Source organism: Pseudophryne corroboree, unplaced genomic scaffold, assembly GCF_028390025.1.
Source record: "Pseudophryne corroboree isolate aPseCor3 unplaced genomic scaffold, aPseCor3.hap2 scaffold_334, whole genome shotgun sequence".
In the NCBI taxonomy this organism is placed as follows: domain Eukaryota; kingdom Metazoa; phylum Chordata; class Amphibia; order Anura; family Myobatrachidae; genus Pseudophryne; species Pseudophryne corroboree.
Window position 1 is genome coordinate 399,892 of NW_026970002.1, and position 13,289 is coordinate 413,180.

Here is a 13,289-nt window from a genome sequence, read left to right on the forward strand (position 1 = left end):
AAATCCAATTAATTTTCTTTACCCGATTATTAAAATGGTAATTGACAAAAACAAACTACATTGTCACCAGAAGAGCAATACAAAATGTACAAGTGATATATTAAAATCATCTTTCCAGCTTGAATTTCAATGATGCATTGGGGCAACGATTTTGTGAGAAACATCTTCACCCTTAAATAAAGATTTTCTTAATTCCTTACCTGTGTGCTAATTAGATATCACCTTGTTTTCACATTAAACAGACTTCCACATGAGAAAACAGCAAAGATGCAGTGGCGTTAATGTTTCCTGGTGTCAACCTGTATTATTTCCGTAGATATTGAAATGAGGATGCATCTTGCTGCCTTTCCAATGAAGCAAGTTTAATTTAGTAATAGGTGAAAAAACATCCCTACAAAGATGTTAATCAGATACTTGGCTTTGTGGACACTTTTCAGAGAACAAATTTGTTATAAAAATAAAGCCAGAAAATGAAGAGCTGTTTAATCACTCAATTGGATTTTTCTGCCAGCATTTTTCTTTTTCTCTGCAACCCACTGCTAAATTGTGCTTCCTAGCTGTTTTTTTTATAAAATCACTTAATCAAATCTAACTCTGATTACATCAGAGAAGGCCAGGTACCCTACACCATAAGAGGGGGTTTGCAATTTTGACTTGTCTACTTAAATATCACCAAAATCTGATTACAAGGTCAATTACGTCCCTGGGTGGGATTGAACCACCAACCTTTTGATTAATAGCTGAACACACTAACCGATTGCGCCACAGAGACACTTTGCAAAAAGTACATACTGACAAAAATTAATAAGCATTCATCTAGAACGTTTCCTAGAAAAACTTTAAAAAGTCAATAATCTGGAGAGTTTTTGTAAGATGTTTCTTCCAGCAACCAATGAAGAAACACATTGGTACTTTCGCATGATGAGTGAGTGCTTCAGGATCTCTTGCACTTACATGTGCAGCAGAGTACTGCAATGGAAGCATGCTGGGCCCATAACCCAGAGGTAGGCAGATTGAAACTATCCTTTGCTATATGCATTTTTTTTTGTTCATTAAAGTAATCCAAAACTGGGATTGATATTTTAGCTTTTATTTTTACTTAAAGTACAATAACTTTTACCATTTTAATTTGTTTTAGTGCAAAAGGCATATCAGCAGTCAGCACTAACTGGTGACATGCCATTTGTACAAGTAAGCCATGTGTGACTAATATATAAACATACTTTATTAAATAACACCTCAAACTATCATACCCTGGATTCAAACCTATAACCTGTTGAATTCTAATCAAACACCCTACCCATGGAGCTACTTGATCCTGCATCTTTTCTAACCTCCAAAAACAGATTCAGTTGCATTTTCCAGCGTGTTTTGTTTGCGCCTTTGCAAATGTCTTACATCGACAAACTTATTTAGTACTATTTTGCAAATAGGGTTACATTGTCGCAACATTGTGTTCCCTAATTGCTTGATTTTTTAAATGCAACAATTGATAAAGACACCTGATAATTGCTCTGTGGAGTCTTATTTTGTGTTTTGTGTTTAGTCTTTAGATCTGAATTTGAATGTACTTGTGAACTAACTTAATTTCCTACTTCTAAATTCATTCCTAAATTCACTACTTACATGAATCCTGTAGTTGGGCATTTTGGGACTTCGATTGTGGGCATTGTTTTGTGTCCAGACCAGCAGCAGGTGGTGTGCATTTGCTGGAAAGGCATCAAAGACCTCCGATATGCTGCATCTCCTGATGTGTGTCTCCCTCAAGTGGCTGTCAGCAAATGCCTGCTAGACACCCCATTCCAAGCTGATTGTGACATCACGGAACATGCATCATAGAACAGGCATGCTAAAACATGGGTCTTCAACCTGCGACCCTCCAGCTGCTGTGGAACTACACATCCCAGCATGCCCTGCCTCAGTTTTAGCATACCTTATAGCAAAACTGTGGCAGGGCGTGCTGGGATGTGTAGTTTCACAGCAGCTGGAGGGCCACAGGATGAAGACCCATGTGCTAGAGCCAAGCCGCAGGTGATGCTTTTGAAAGGCAATATCTGATATGTCCCCTATCTGGGAACCATATATTAAATGGCTTTTCAGAAAAGGGAGATGGGAGAAGAGCTTTCAGTACTTGTAGGACCGATGCACATAAAGAAGCAAAAAAACATACATAAACATTACACACATAAGTACCGCGTTGCGGCAATGCCAAAACACAATAGAAATGCTGACGGTATAGTACAGTTCAAGAACTACAGCACAGGCCAGCCTACACTATAAATCATGAACTGCACTATACATTTAAACTGTACAATAATACAACAGTTAATAAGGCTATGGGTGTGGAGTGTAAGAGGGTGAGGGAATCACAAGCCCGAAGCTTTATTGAAAGACTGACACATATAAGGGGAGGATTAATAAATAGAAAGACATCCTTTACTATAGAATGTAGTCCAATCCGGTCTTTCAACTCTTCCACAATTGAAAAACGGATAGTGTTCCCAAGCCTTCCATCCTGGAATATCTTTGGTCTTTCGCCAATGAAGAAAGCAATCCCTCCCTCCAGCAGACCCTTCAACCACAATACAAGATCACAGCCAAAAGGCCGAGAAGCAACTACACTTGAGCTTAACAAAAATGGCTAAAACTTAGTGGAGGAAAGTGCAGTGCACCAAAACATAAGCTGACACAATCATGGAGAATGCGCCAGCATATATGCTCTTCTATCTATATTTTGCAAACCTGCTCTTGTCCCCTCCAGCTGCTCTATGTAGATTTAACGTCTGGCAAGGTGCATAACCCACTGACAAGCAGGCACACTCCTGCATGAGTTTTCACTCTCACTAGCTGGATGATACACAATCATTTGCATGTGCTCCACCTCCGACACACCACCCACCCAACCACCCAGTCACCAGAGCCACCCACAAACCAACTGGCTCCGTGATTTAATTTGCACAGTGTAGTCATCCAGGCAGCATGTCCTTCTCAATGGAAGGATCTCTGGTTCCATGGAATCTTCCGCATTGGAATGCTGCGGAACAAAAAGGATTTAAATATTCAGCTTGCTAGCATTCAATGTACCTGCGGCTTGGCTCTAGCACATGGGTCTTCATCCTGTGGCCCTCCAGCTGCTGTGAAACTACACATCCCAGCATGCCCTGCCACAGTTTTGCTATAAGGTATGCTAAAACTGAGGCAGGGCATGCTGGGATGTGTAGTTCCACAGCAGCTGGAGGGTCGCAGGTTGAAGACCAATGTTTTAGCATGCCTGTTCTATGATGCATGTTCCGTGATGTCACAATCAGCTTGGAATGGGGTGTCTAGCAGGCATTTGCTGACAGCCACTTGAGGGAGACACACATCAGGAGATGCAGCATATCGGAGGTCTTCGATGCCTTTCCAGCAAATGCACACCACCTGCTGCTGGTCTGGACACAAAACAATGCCCACAATCGAAGTCCCAAAATGCCCAACTACAGGATTCATGTAAGTAGTGAATTTAGAAGTAGGAAATTAAGTTAGTTCACAAGTACATTCAAATTCAGATCTAAAGTCTAGGTAGGCCTCACGTCCTGGCAGCCGCCAGCATTTAAAAATGCCTTGATTAGAGGTACGGAATTAAATGTAGATAAGAAGTAGACACAAAATAAGACTCCGCAGAGCAGTTATCAGGTGTTTTTATCAATTGTTGCATTTAAAAAATCAAGCAATTAGGGAACACAATGTTGCAACAATGTAACCCTATTTGCAAAATAGTACTAAATAAGTTTGTCGATGTAAGACATTTGCAAAGGCGCATCCAAAACACGCTGGAAAATGCAACTGAATCTGTTTTTGGAGGCTAGAATAGGAAATGTGCATCGGTCCTACAAGTACTGAAAGCTCTTCTCCCATCTCCCTTTTCTGAAAAGCCATTTAATATATGGTTCCCAGATAGGGGACATATCAGATATTGCCTTTCAAAAGCAGCAAATATCATACCACTTCTATTGCCATCAAAGATAAACATTGATTGTTTTCAGATATTGGATTGAAAAAGCAGTCTTTATTGACATAAAGAAGCAAAAAAACATACATAAACATTACACACATAAGTACTGTGTTGCAGCACAGCCAAAACACAATACAAATGCTGTCGGTATAGTACAGTTCAAGAACTACAGCACAGGTCAGCCTACACTATAAATCATGAACTGCACTATACATTTAAACAATACAATAGTTAATAAGGCTATGGGTGTGGAGTGTAAGAGGGTGACGGAATCACAAGCCCAAAGCTTTATTGAAAGACAGACACATATAAAGGGAGGATTAATAAATACAAAGATACCCTTTACTATAGAATGTAGTCCAATCCGGTCTTTCAACTCTTCCACAACTGAAAAACGGATAGTGTTCCCAAGCCTTCCATCCTGGAATATCTTCAGTCTCTCGCCAATGAAGAAAACAATCCCTCCAGCAGACTCTTCAACCACAATACAATATCACAGCCAAAAGAGCGAGAAGCAACTACACTTGCGTTTAAACAAAATGGCTAAAACTTAGTGGAGGAAAGTGCAGTGCACCAAAACATAAGCTGACACAATCATGGAGAATGCGCCAGCATATATGCTCTTCTGTCTATATTTTCCAAACCTGCTCTTGTCCCCTCCAGTTGCTCCATGTAGATTTGACGTCTGGCAAGGTGCATAACTCACTGACAAGCAGGAACACTCCTACATGAGTTTTCTCTCTCACTAGCTGGATGATACACATTCATTTGCATGTGCTCCACCTCCGACACACCGCCCACCCAACCACCCAGTCACCAGAGCCACCCACAAGCCAACTGGCTCCGTGATTTAATTTGCACAGTGCAGTCATCCAGGCAGCATGTCCTTCTCAATGGAATAATCTCTGGTTCCATGGAATCTTCCGCATTGGAATGCTGCGGAACAAAAAGGATTTAAACATTCAGCTTGCTAGCATTCAATGTACCTGCGGTTTGGTTCTAGCACATGGGTCTTCATCCTGTGGCGCTCCAGCTGCTGTGAAACTACACATCCCAGCATGCCCTGCCACAGTTTTGCTTTTAAGGTATGCTAAAACTGAGGCAGGGCATGCTGGGATATGTAGTTCCACAGCAGCTGGAGGGTCGCAGGTTGAAGACCCATGTTCTAGCATGCCTGTTCTATGATGCATGTTCCGTGATGTCACAATCAGCTTGGAATGGGGTGTCTAGCATGCATTTGCTGACAGCCACTTGAGGCAGACACACATCAGGAGATGCAGCATATCGGAGGTCTTCGATGCCTTTCCAGCAAATGCACACCACCAGCTGCTGGTCTGGACACAAAACAATGCCCACAATTGAAGGCTCAAAATGCCCAACTACAGGATTAATGTAAGTAGTGAATTTAGGAATGAATTTAGAAGTAGGAAATTAAGTTAGTTCACAAGTACATTCAAATTCAGATCTAAAGACTAGGTAGGCCTCACGTCCTGGCAGCACCCAGCATTTAAAAATGCCTTGATTATAGGTAGGGAATTAAATGTAGATAAGAAGTAGACACAAAAGAAGACTCCACAGAGCAATTATCAGGTGTCTTTATCAATTTTTGCATTTAAAAAATCAAGCAATTAGGGAACACAATGTTGCGACAATGTAACCCTATTTGCAAAATAGTACTAAATAAGTTTGTCGATGTAAGACATTTGCAAAGGCGCAAACAAAACACGCTGGAAAATGCAACTGAATCTGTTTTTGGAGGTTAGAATAGATGCAGGATCAAGTAGCTCAATGGGTAGGGTGTTTGATTAGAATTTAACAGGTTTTAGGTTTGAATCCTGGGTATGATAGTTTGAGGTGTTATTTAATAAAGTATGTTTATATATTAGTCACACATGGCTTACTTGTACAAATGGCATGTCACCAGTTAGTGCTGACTGCTGATATGCCATTTACACAAACATGCCATGTGTGACTGTATATGCATTTAAGGAGGGCACCCCTGCAATACCACAAACCATTGAGTGTCAAGTATACTAGATATATCTTCATATCTCATGTGCTTTCTCTGAGACCAATCTTGTTATGCCCCTTCCCCACAAGGCATGCGCCTTTTGTCCATATTGCAAAAATGGGGGGGAGGGCATATAATTCTCTGTCACAGGGCACCAAAAAGTCTAGTTATGGCTCTGGTATGCATTATGTAATCTGGCAGACCATCTCTCCAACACTGGCTGGTTGGAATAGAAATCCGGTTATCTATGTGAGCAAATGACCATCAACGATTTACTCTCAAACACTAAAAAATGGACAAAAATGGTCCCCTAAACAAATTGGTTAAATTTTGGGTTTAACCAATTTGTGTAATGACCATTTTTGACCACTTTTCTAGTGTTTGGGAGCAAATGGTTAATTGACATTTGCTCCTATACATTACCAGATTTTCATTCCAACCATCCAGACTGGATAGATAGCCTGACAGATAATTGTGTAGTGTACGCCCAGGATAACTGTTAGTCATGCTTTATTTTATGGCGGCACATAAATGGGTGGACAGATCCAGGGCAAGCACTGCCCACTCATGCATAGTTGTCAACTGATGTGAAGTTCCAGGGGGCAATCTCAGTTATAAAGGGAAGTATCTGGAAATTGTCCCTAGTTAAAAAAAAAAAAAAAATTTGATCAACTCCATTTATTTAGTATGATATCCCAGGTGATAGGATGCCGGCAGTCAGAACAACATACTTTATTAAATAACACATCTCAAACTACCATACCCAGGATTCAAACCTATAACCTGTTGAACTCTAATCAAACACATTACCTATTGAGCTATTTGATCCTGCATAAAAATTGTGAACATTATATGAAGCTATTGGTACTTTGCAAAAAAAAAGAATCAGCATTACAATGCAGCAGATCCATGCAGTTTGCAGCCACACACTACATGTATCTGCTCAGCCACAATGCTGATTATTTCTTCACAAAGTACAAGGTGAGCTCCAAACAGAATTCTCTAGCTTAGAATTATACCTTTCTTTGCCAAACCTAGAAGTCGGGCCCCCCACCCTGGGATCCCCCAGAGGGAGGCCTGCACCGTCATGCGGCAGGCTTGTCCGTTTTGGAAGCAGGCTGATGGGCAGCCCAGGATTGCTTCAGTCTGGGCTTGGCAGGTCTGGAAACATGAGCTTGCTTTGGGTATGCCTGACCTTGGGTACGCTTTACCTGGAGGATGAAAGGGCCAAGAAAAGTACTTTTAGCCTTCTGCGTGGTAGGAGTCATACTAGGTAGGCAAGCTGTTTTAGCAGTAGCCAGATCAGCTACAATCTTATTGAGGTCTTCTCCAAAAGGAGATTCAACTGAGGCAGCACAAGGGAACTCTCATCTGGGGACAACAACTGCAGGGAGAACACATATTTTCAGATGAACATGGTAGGGCAGAAGGCTGCCTAATACTGAAGCACCCCCAAACAACAAATCAAATGCAACTTACTTGACAGAGATGTGCCTGAGCAACGGCCCTCCCCAGCCCTATCCCAAATCATACTTATTTTGCATAGGAGATACCATGGTCATGAAGATTGTTCTCCCAGGGTTAGGTTCATTCATTGCATTCTGGGTATGCTGACCCCTGTGATTTCCCCAAATGTGGGAAACTCGACTGCATTATTTGTGGTAGTGGGGGACTGTATTTGTGCTTTCCTCTGGTCAGCTCTGGTAAAATTCAGATTTCTTTGTCTCAGATCTTCCTCTAGCCTTGTTCTTCTTTCGAGAGTTCCCTTGTGCTGCCTCAGTTGGATCTCCTTCACTTGACAGGGGGGTGCCCGAGCAGCGACCCTCCCCAGCTCTAGCCCAACTCCTACTTACCTGCCAGGTGAGATACTATGATCATGAAGTTGCTTCTCCCAGGGCAAGGCTCACCCATTGCACTCTGGGTGTGCTGCCCCTGCGATTTCCCCAAATGTGGGAAACTTGACTGCATAATTTGAGTTTTCCCTGGTCGGCTCTCATGTAATTCAGATCTCTTTGTCTCAGGTCTCTCTCCAGCCTAGTTTGCTGTCTGGTTCCACTTCTTTTTTCTTGAGCCCCTCCCTTCTATACCCTTGTGCACTATCCTGACTTCTCCTCCCCTCTGCTTACTTTGTGCCTCCCAATGCACAATGCAAACTACGGGTAGTGCTGCAGGGCCCACACCCTTTTACTTGCTTTACAGAGCAGCTCTGGAGCTGTTACAGTGCCCAGCTGCTGCAAGAAATCAGCTTGAATGCTTCAGGGGCTGGGGAATGGCCAACATGAGCCCCACACTGAAGGAGGGTGGGGGTGCTTAATGCGAACTAGGGGTCATCCAAGCACCACAAAAGGCCTCCATGCCCTGCACGCTCCTTTTCTCTTTTCATATGCAGACAAGGGTTGAAGCCAACTTTGACCCACTGCTTGGATGACATCACCATATTCAAATCCATCTGCTGCAGGCCATCCCCCAGGAATGCTTGCACTAGTTGTTGCATTTGGTTTGTTGTTTGGGGGTGCTTCAGTATTAGGCAGCCTTCTGCCACCCCATGTTCATCTGAAAATATGTGTTCTCCCTGCAGTTGTTGTCCCCAGATGAGAGTTCCCTTGTGCTGCCTCAGTTGAATCTCCTTTACTTGACAGAGATGTGCCTGAGCAGCGGCCCTCCCCAGCCCTATCCCAAATCATACTTATTTTGCATAGGAGATACTATTGTCATGAAGATTGTTTTCCCAGGGTGAGGTTCATTCATTGCATTCTGGGTATGCTGACCCCTGTGATTTCCCCAAATGTGGGAAACTCGACTGCATTATTTGTGGTAGTGGTGGACTGTGTTTGTGCTTTCCTCTGGTCAGCTCTGGTAAAGTCAGATTTCTTTGTCTCAGATCTTCCTCTAGCCTTGTTCTTCTTTTGAGAGTTCCCTTGTGCTGCCTCAGTTGGATCTCCTTCACTTGAAAGGTAGTGCCCGAGCAGCGACCCTCCCCAGCTCTAGCCCAACTCCTACTAACCTGCCAGGTGAGATACTATGATCATTAAGGTGCTTCTCCCAGGGCAAGGCTCACCCATTGCACTCTGGGTGTGCTGCCCCTTGCGATTTCCCCAAATGTGGGAAACTTGACTGCATAATTTGTGTTTCCCCTGGACGGCTCTCGTATAATTCAGATCTCTTTGTCTCAGGTCTCTCTCCAGCCTAGTATGCTGTCTGTTTCCACTTCTCTTTTCTTGAGCCCCTCCCTTCTATAACCTTGTGCACTATCCTGACTTCTCCTCCCGTCTGCTTACTTTGTGCCTTCCAATGCACAATGCAAACTACAGGTAGTGCTGCAGGGCCCACACCCTTTTACTTGCCTTACAGAGCAGCTCTGGAGCTGTTACAGTACCCAGCTGCTGCAAGAAATCAGCTTGAATGCTTCAGGGGCTGGGGCATGGCCAACATGAGCCCCACACCGAAGGAGGGTGGGGGTGTTTAATGCGAACTAGGGGTCATCCAAGCGTCGCAAAAGGCCGCCATGCCCTGCATATCCCTTTTCTCTTTTCATAAGCAGACGAGGGTTGAAGCCAACTTTGACCCACTGCTTGGATGACATCACTTGCTGCCTTTCCAATGAAGCAAGTTTAATTTAGTAATAGGTGAAAAACCATCCCTACAAAGGTGTTAATCAGATACTTGGCTTTGTGGACACTTTTCAGAGAACAAATTAGTTAGCATAAAAATAAAGCCAGAAAATGAAGAGCTGTTTAATCACTCAATTGGATTTTTCTGCAAGCGTATTTCTTTTTCTCTGCAACCCACTGCTAAGTTGTGCTTCCTAGCTGTTCTTTTATAAAATCACTTAATCAAATCTAACTCTGATTACATCAGAGTAGGCCAGGTACCCTACACCATAAGAGGGGGTTTGAAATTTTGACTTGTCTACTTAAAGATCACCAAAATCTGATGACAAGGTCAATAACATCCCTGGGTGGTATTGAACCACCAACCCTTTGGTTAATAACCAAACACACTAACCGATTGCACCACCGAGACACTTTGCAAAAGTACATACTGACAAAGGTTAATAAGCATTCATCTAGAACGTTTCCTAGAAAACTTTAAAAAGTCAATAATCTGGAGAGTTTTTGTAAGATGTTTCTTCCATCAACCAATGAAGAAACGCATTGGTACTTTCCCATGATGAGTGAGTGCTTCAGGATCTCTTGCACTTACATGTGCAGCAGAGTACTGCAATGGAAGCATGCTGGGCCCCTTAACCCAGAGGTAGGCAGATTGAAACTATCCTCTGCTATATGCATTTTTTTTTTGTTAATTAAAGTAATCCAAAACTGGGATTGATATTTTTGCTCTTTTATTTTTACTTAAAGTACAATAACTTTTACCATTTTAATTTGTTTTAATAGTATATTGACAGTATTGTTTTCTTTCAAAAATCCACTTAATTTTCTTTACCCTATTATTAAAATGGTAATTGACAAAAACAAACTACATTGTCACCAGAAGAGCAATACAAAATGTACAAGTGATATATTAAAATCATCTTTCCAGCTTGAATTTCAATGATGCATTGGGGCAACGATTTTGTGAGAAACATCTTCACCCTTAAATAAAGATTTTCTTAATTCCTTACCTGTGTGCTAATTAGATATCACCTTGTTTTCACATTAAACAGACTTCCACATGAGAAAGCAGCAAGGATGCAGTGGCGTTAATGTTTCCTGGTGTCAACCTGTATTATTTCAGTAGATATTGAAATGAGGATGCATCTTGCTGCCTTTCCAATGAAGCAAGTTTAATTTAGTAATAGGTGAAAAACCATCCCTACAAAGATGTTAATCAGATACTTGGCTTTGTGGACACTTTTCAGAGAACAAATTTGTTAGCATAAAAATAAAGCCAGAAAATGAAGAGCTGTTTAATCACTCAATTTGATTTTTTTGCCAGCATATTTCTTTTTCTCTGCAAACCACTGCTAAATTGTGCTTCCTAGCTGTTTTTATAAAATCACTGAATCAAATCTAACTCTGATTACATCAGAGAAGGCCAGGTACCCTACACCATAACAGGGGTTTTTGAAATTTTGACTTGTCTACTTAAAGATCACCAAAATCTGATAACAAGGTCAATTACATCCCTGGGTGGGATTGAACCACCAACCTTTTGGTTAATAGCTGTACAAACTAACTGATTGCGCCACAGCGACACTTTGCAAAAGTACATACTGACAAAGGCTAATAAGCATTCATCTAGAACGTTTCCTAGAAAAACTTTAAATAGTCAATAATCTGGAGAGTTTTTGTAAGATGTTTCTTCCATCAACCAATGAAGAAACACATTGGTACTTTCCCATGATGAGTGAGTGCTTCAGGATCTCTTGCAATTACATGTGCAGCAGAGTACTGTAATGGAAGCATGCTGGGTCCATAGCCCAGAGGTAGGCAGATTGAAACTATCCTCTGCTATATGCGTTTTTTTTTTTGTTAATTAAAGTAATCCAAAACTGGGATTGATATTTTTGCTCTTTTATTTTTACTTAAAGTACAATAACTTTTACCATTTTCATTTGTTTTAATAGTATATTGACAGTATTGTTTTCTTTCAAAAATCCACTTAATTTTCTTTACCCGATTATTAAAATGGTAATTGACAAAAACAAACTACATTGTCACCAGAAGAGCAATACAAAATGTACAAGTGATATATTAAAATCATCTTTCCAGCTTGAATTTCAATGATGCATTGGGGCAACGATTTTGTGAGAAACATCTTCACCCTTAAATAAAGATTTTCTTAATTCCTTACCTGTGTGCTAATTAGATATCACCTTGTTTTCACATTAAACAGACTTCCACATGAGAAAGCACAAAGGATGCAGTGGCGTTAATGTTTCCTGGTGTCAACCTGTATTATTTCAGTAGATATTGAAATGAGGATGCATCTTGCTGCCTTTCCAATGAAGCAAGTTTAATTTAGTAATAGGTTAAAAACCATCCCTACAAATGTGTTAATCAGAAACTTGGCTTTGTGGACACTTTTCAGAGAACAAATTTGTTAGCATAAAAATAAAGCCAGAAAATGAAAAGCTGTTTAATCACTCAATTGGATTTTTTTGCCAGCATATTTCTTTTTCTCTGCAACCCACTGCTAAATTGTGCTTCCTAGCTGTTTTTATAAAATCACTGAATCAAATCTAACTCTGATTACATCAGAGAAGGCCAGGTACCCTACACCATAAGAGGGGGTTTGAAATTTTCACTTGTCTACATAAAGATCACCAAAATCTGATAACAAGGTCAATTACGTCCCTGGGTGGGATTGAACCACCAACCTTTTGGTTAATAGCCTTACACAGTAACTGATTGCGCCACAGCAACACTTTGTAAAAGTCCATACTGACAAAGGCTAATAAGCATTCATCTAGAACGATTCCTAGAAACATTTTAAAAAGTCAATAATGTGGAGAGTTTTTGTAAGATGTTTCTTCCATCAACCAATGAAGAAACACATTGGTACTTTCCCATGATGAGTGAGTGCTTCAGGATCTCTTGCACTTACATGTGCAGCAGAGTACTGTAATGGAAGCATGCTGGGCCCATAACCCAGAGGTAGGCAGATTGAAACTATCCTTTGCTATATGCATTTTTTTTTTGTTCATTAAAGTAATCCAAAACTGGGATTGATATTTTAGCTTTTATTTTTACTTAAAGTACAATAACTTTTACCATTTTAATTTGTTTTAGTGCAAATGGCATATCAGCAGTCAGCACTAACTGGTGACATGCCATTTGTACAAGTAAGCCATGTGTGACTAATATATAAACATGCTTTATTAAATAACACCTCAAACTATCATACCCAGGATTCAAACCTATAACCTGTTGAATTCTAATCAAACACCCTACCCATGGAGCTACTTGATCCTGCATCTTTTCTAACCTCCAAAAACAGATTCAGTTGCATTTTCCAGCGTGTTTTGTTTGCGCCTTTGCAAATGTCTTACATCGACAAACTTATTTAGTACTATTTTGCAAATAGGGTTACATTGTCGCAACATTGTGTTCCCTTATTGCTTGATTTTTTAAATGCAACAATTGATAAAGACACCTGATAATTGCTCTGTGGAGTCTTATTTTGTGTTTTGTGTTTAGTCTTTAGATCTGAATTTGAATGTACTTGTGAACTAACTTAATTTCCTACTTCTAAATTCATTCCTAAATTCACTACTTACATGAATCCTGTAGTTGGGCATTTTGGGACTTCGATTGTGGGCATTGTTTTGTGTCCAGACCAGCA

The 13,289-nt window shown here is 40.9% G+C and overlaps 4 non-coding genes across 4 annotated transcripts; all 4 read left to right on the plus strand.

The window, feature by feature from the left end:
- The first annotated feature begins 7,534 nt into the window (after window positions 1–7,534).
- LOC135019460 (U1 spliceosomal RNA) lies at window positions 7,535–7,698 on the plus strand. Its single transcript, XR_010217010.1, has one exon. It is a non-coding gene; the product is annotated as a U1 spliceosomal RNA (small nuclear RNA).
- A 152-nt stretch (window positions 7,699–7,850) lies between these two features.
- LOC135019382 (U1 spliceosomal RNA) lies at window positions 7,851–8,013 on the plus strand. The gene has a single exon (XR_010216959.1). It is a non-coding gene; the product is annotated as a U1 spliceosomal RNA (small nuclear RNA).
- Window positions 8,014–8,687: 674 nt separating this feature from the next.
- LOC135019198 (U1 spliceosomal RNA) lies at window positions 8,688–8,851 on the plus strand. Its single transcript, XR_010216791.1, has one exon. It is a non-coding gene; the product is annotated as a U1 spliceosomal RNA (small nuclear RNA).
- Window positions 8,852–9,001: 150 nt separating this feature from the next.
- LOC135019315 (U1 spliceosomal RNA) lies at window positions 9,002–9,165 on the plus strand. The gene has a single exon (XR_010216903.1). It is a non-coding gene; the product is annotated as a U1 spliceosomal RNA (small nuclear RNA).
- Window positions 9,166–13,289: the final 4,124 nt, after the last annotated feature.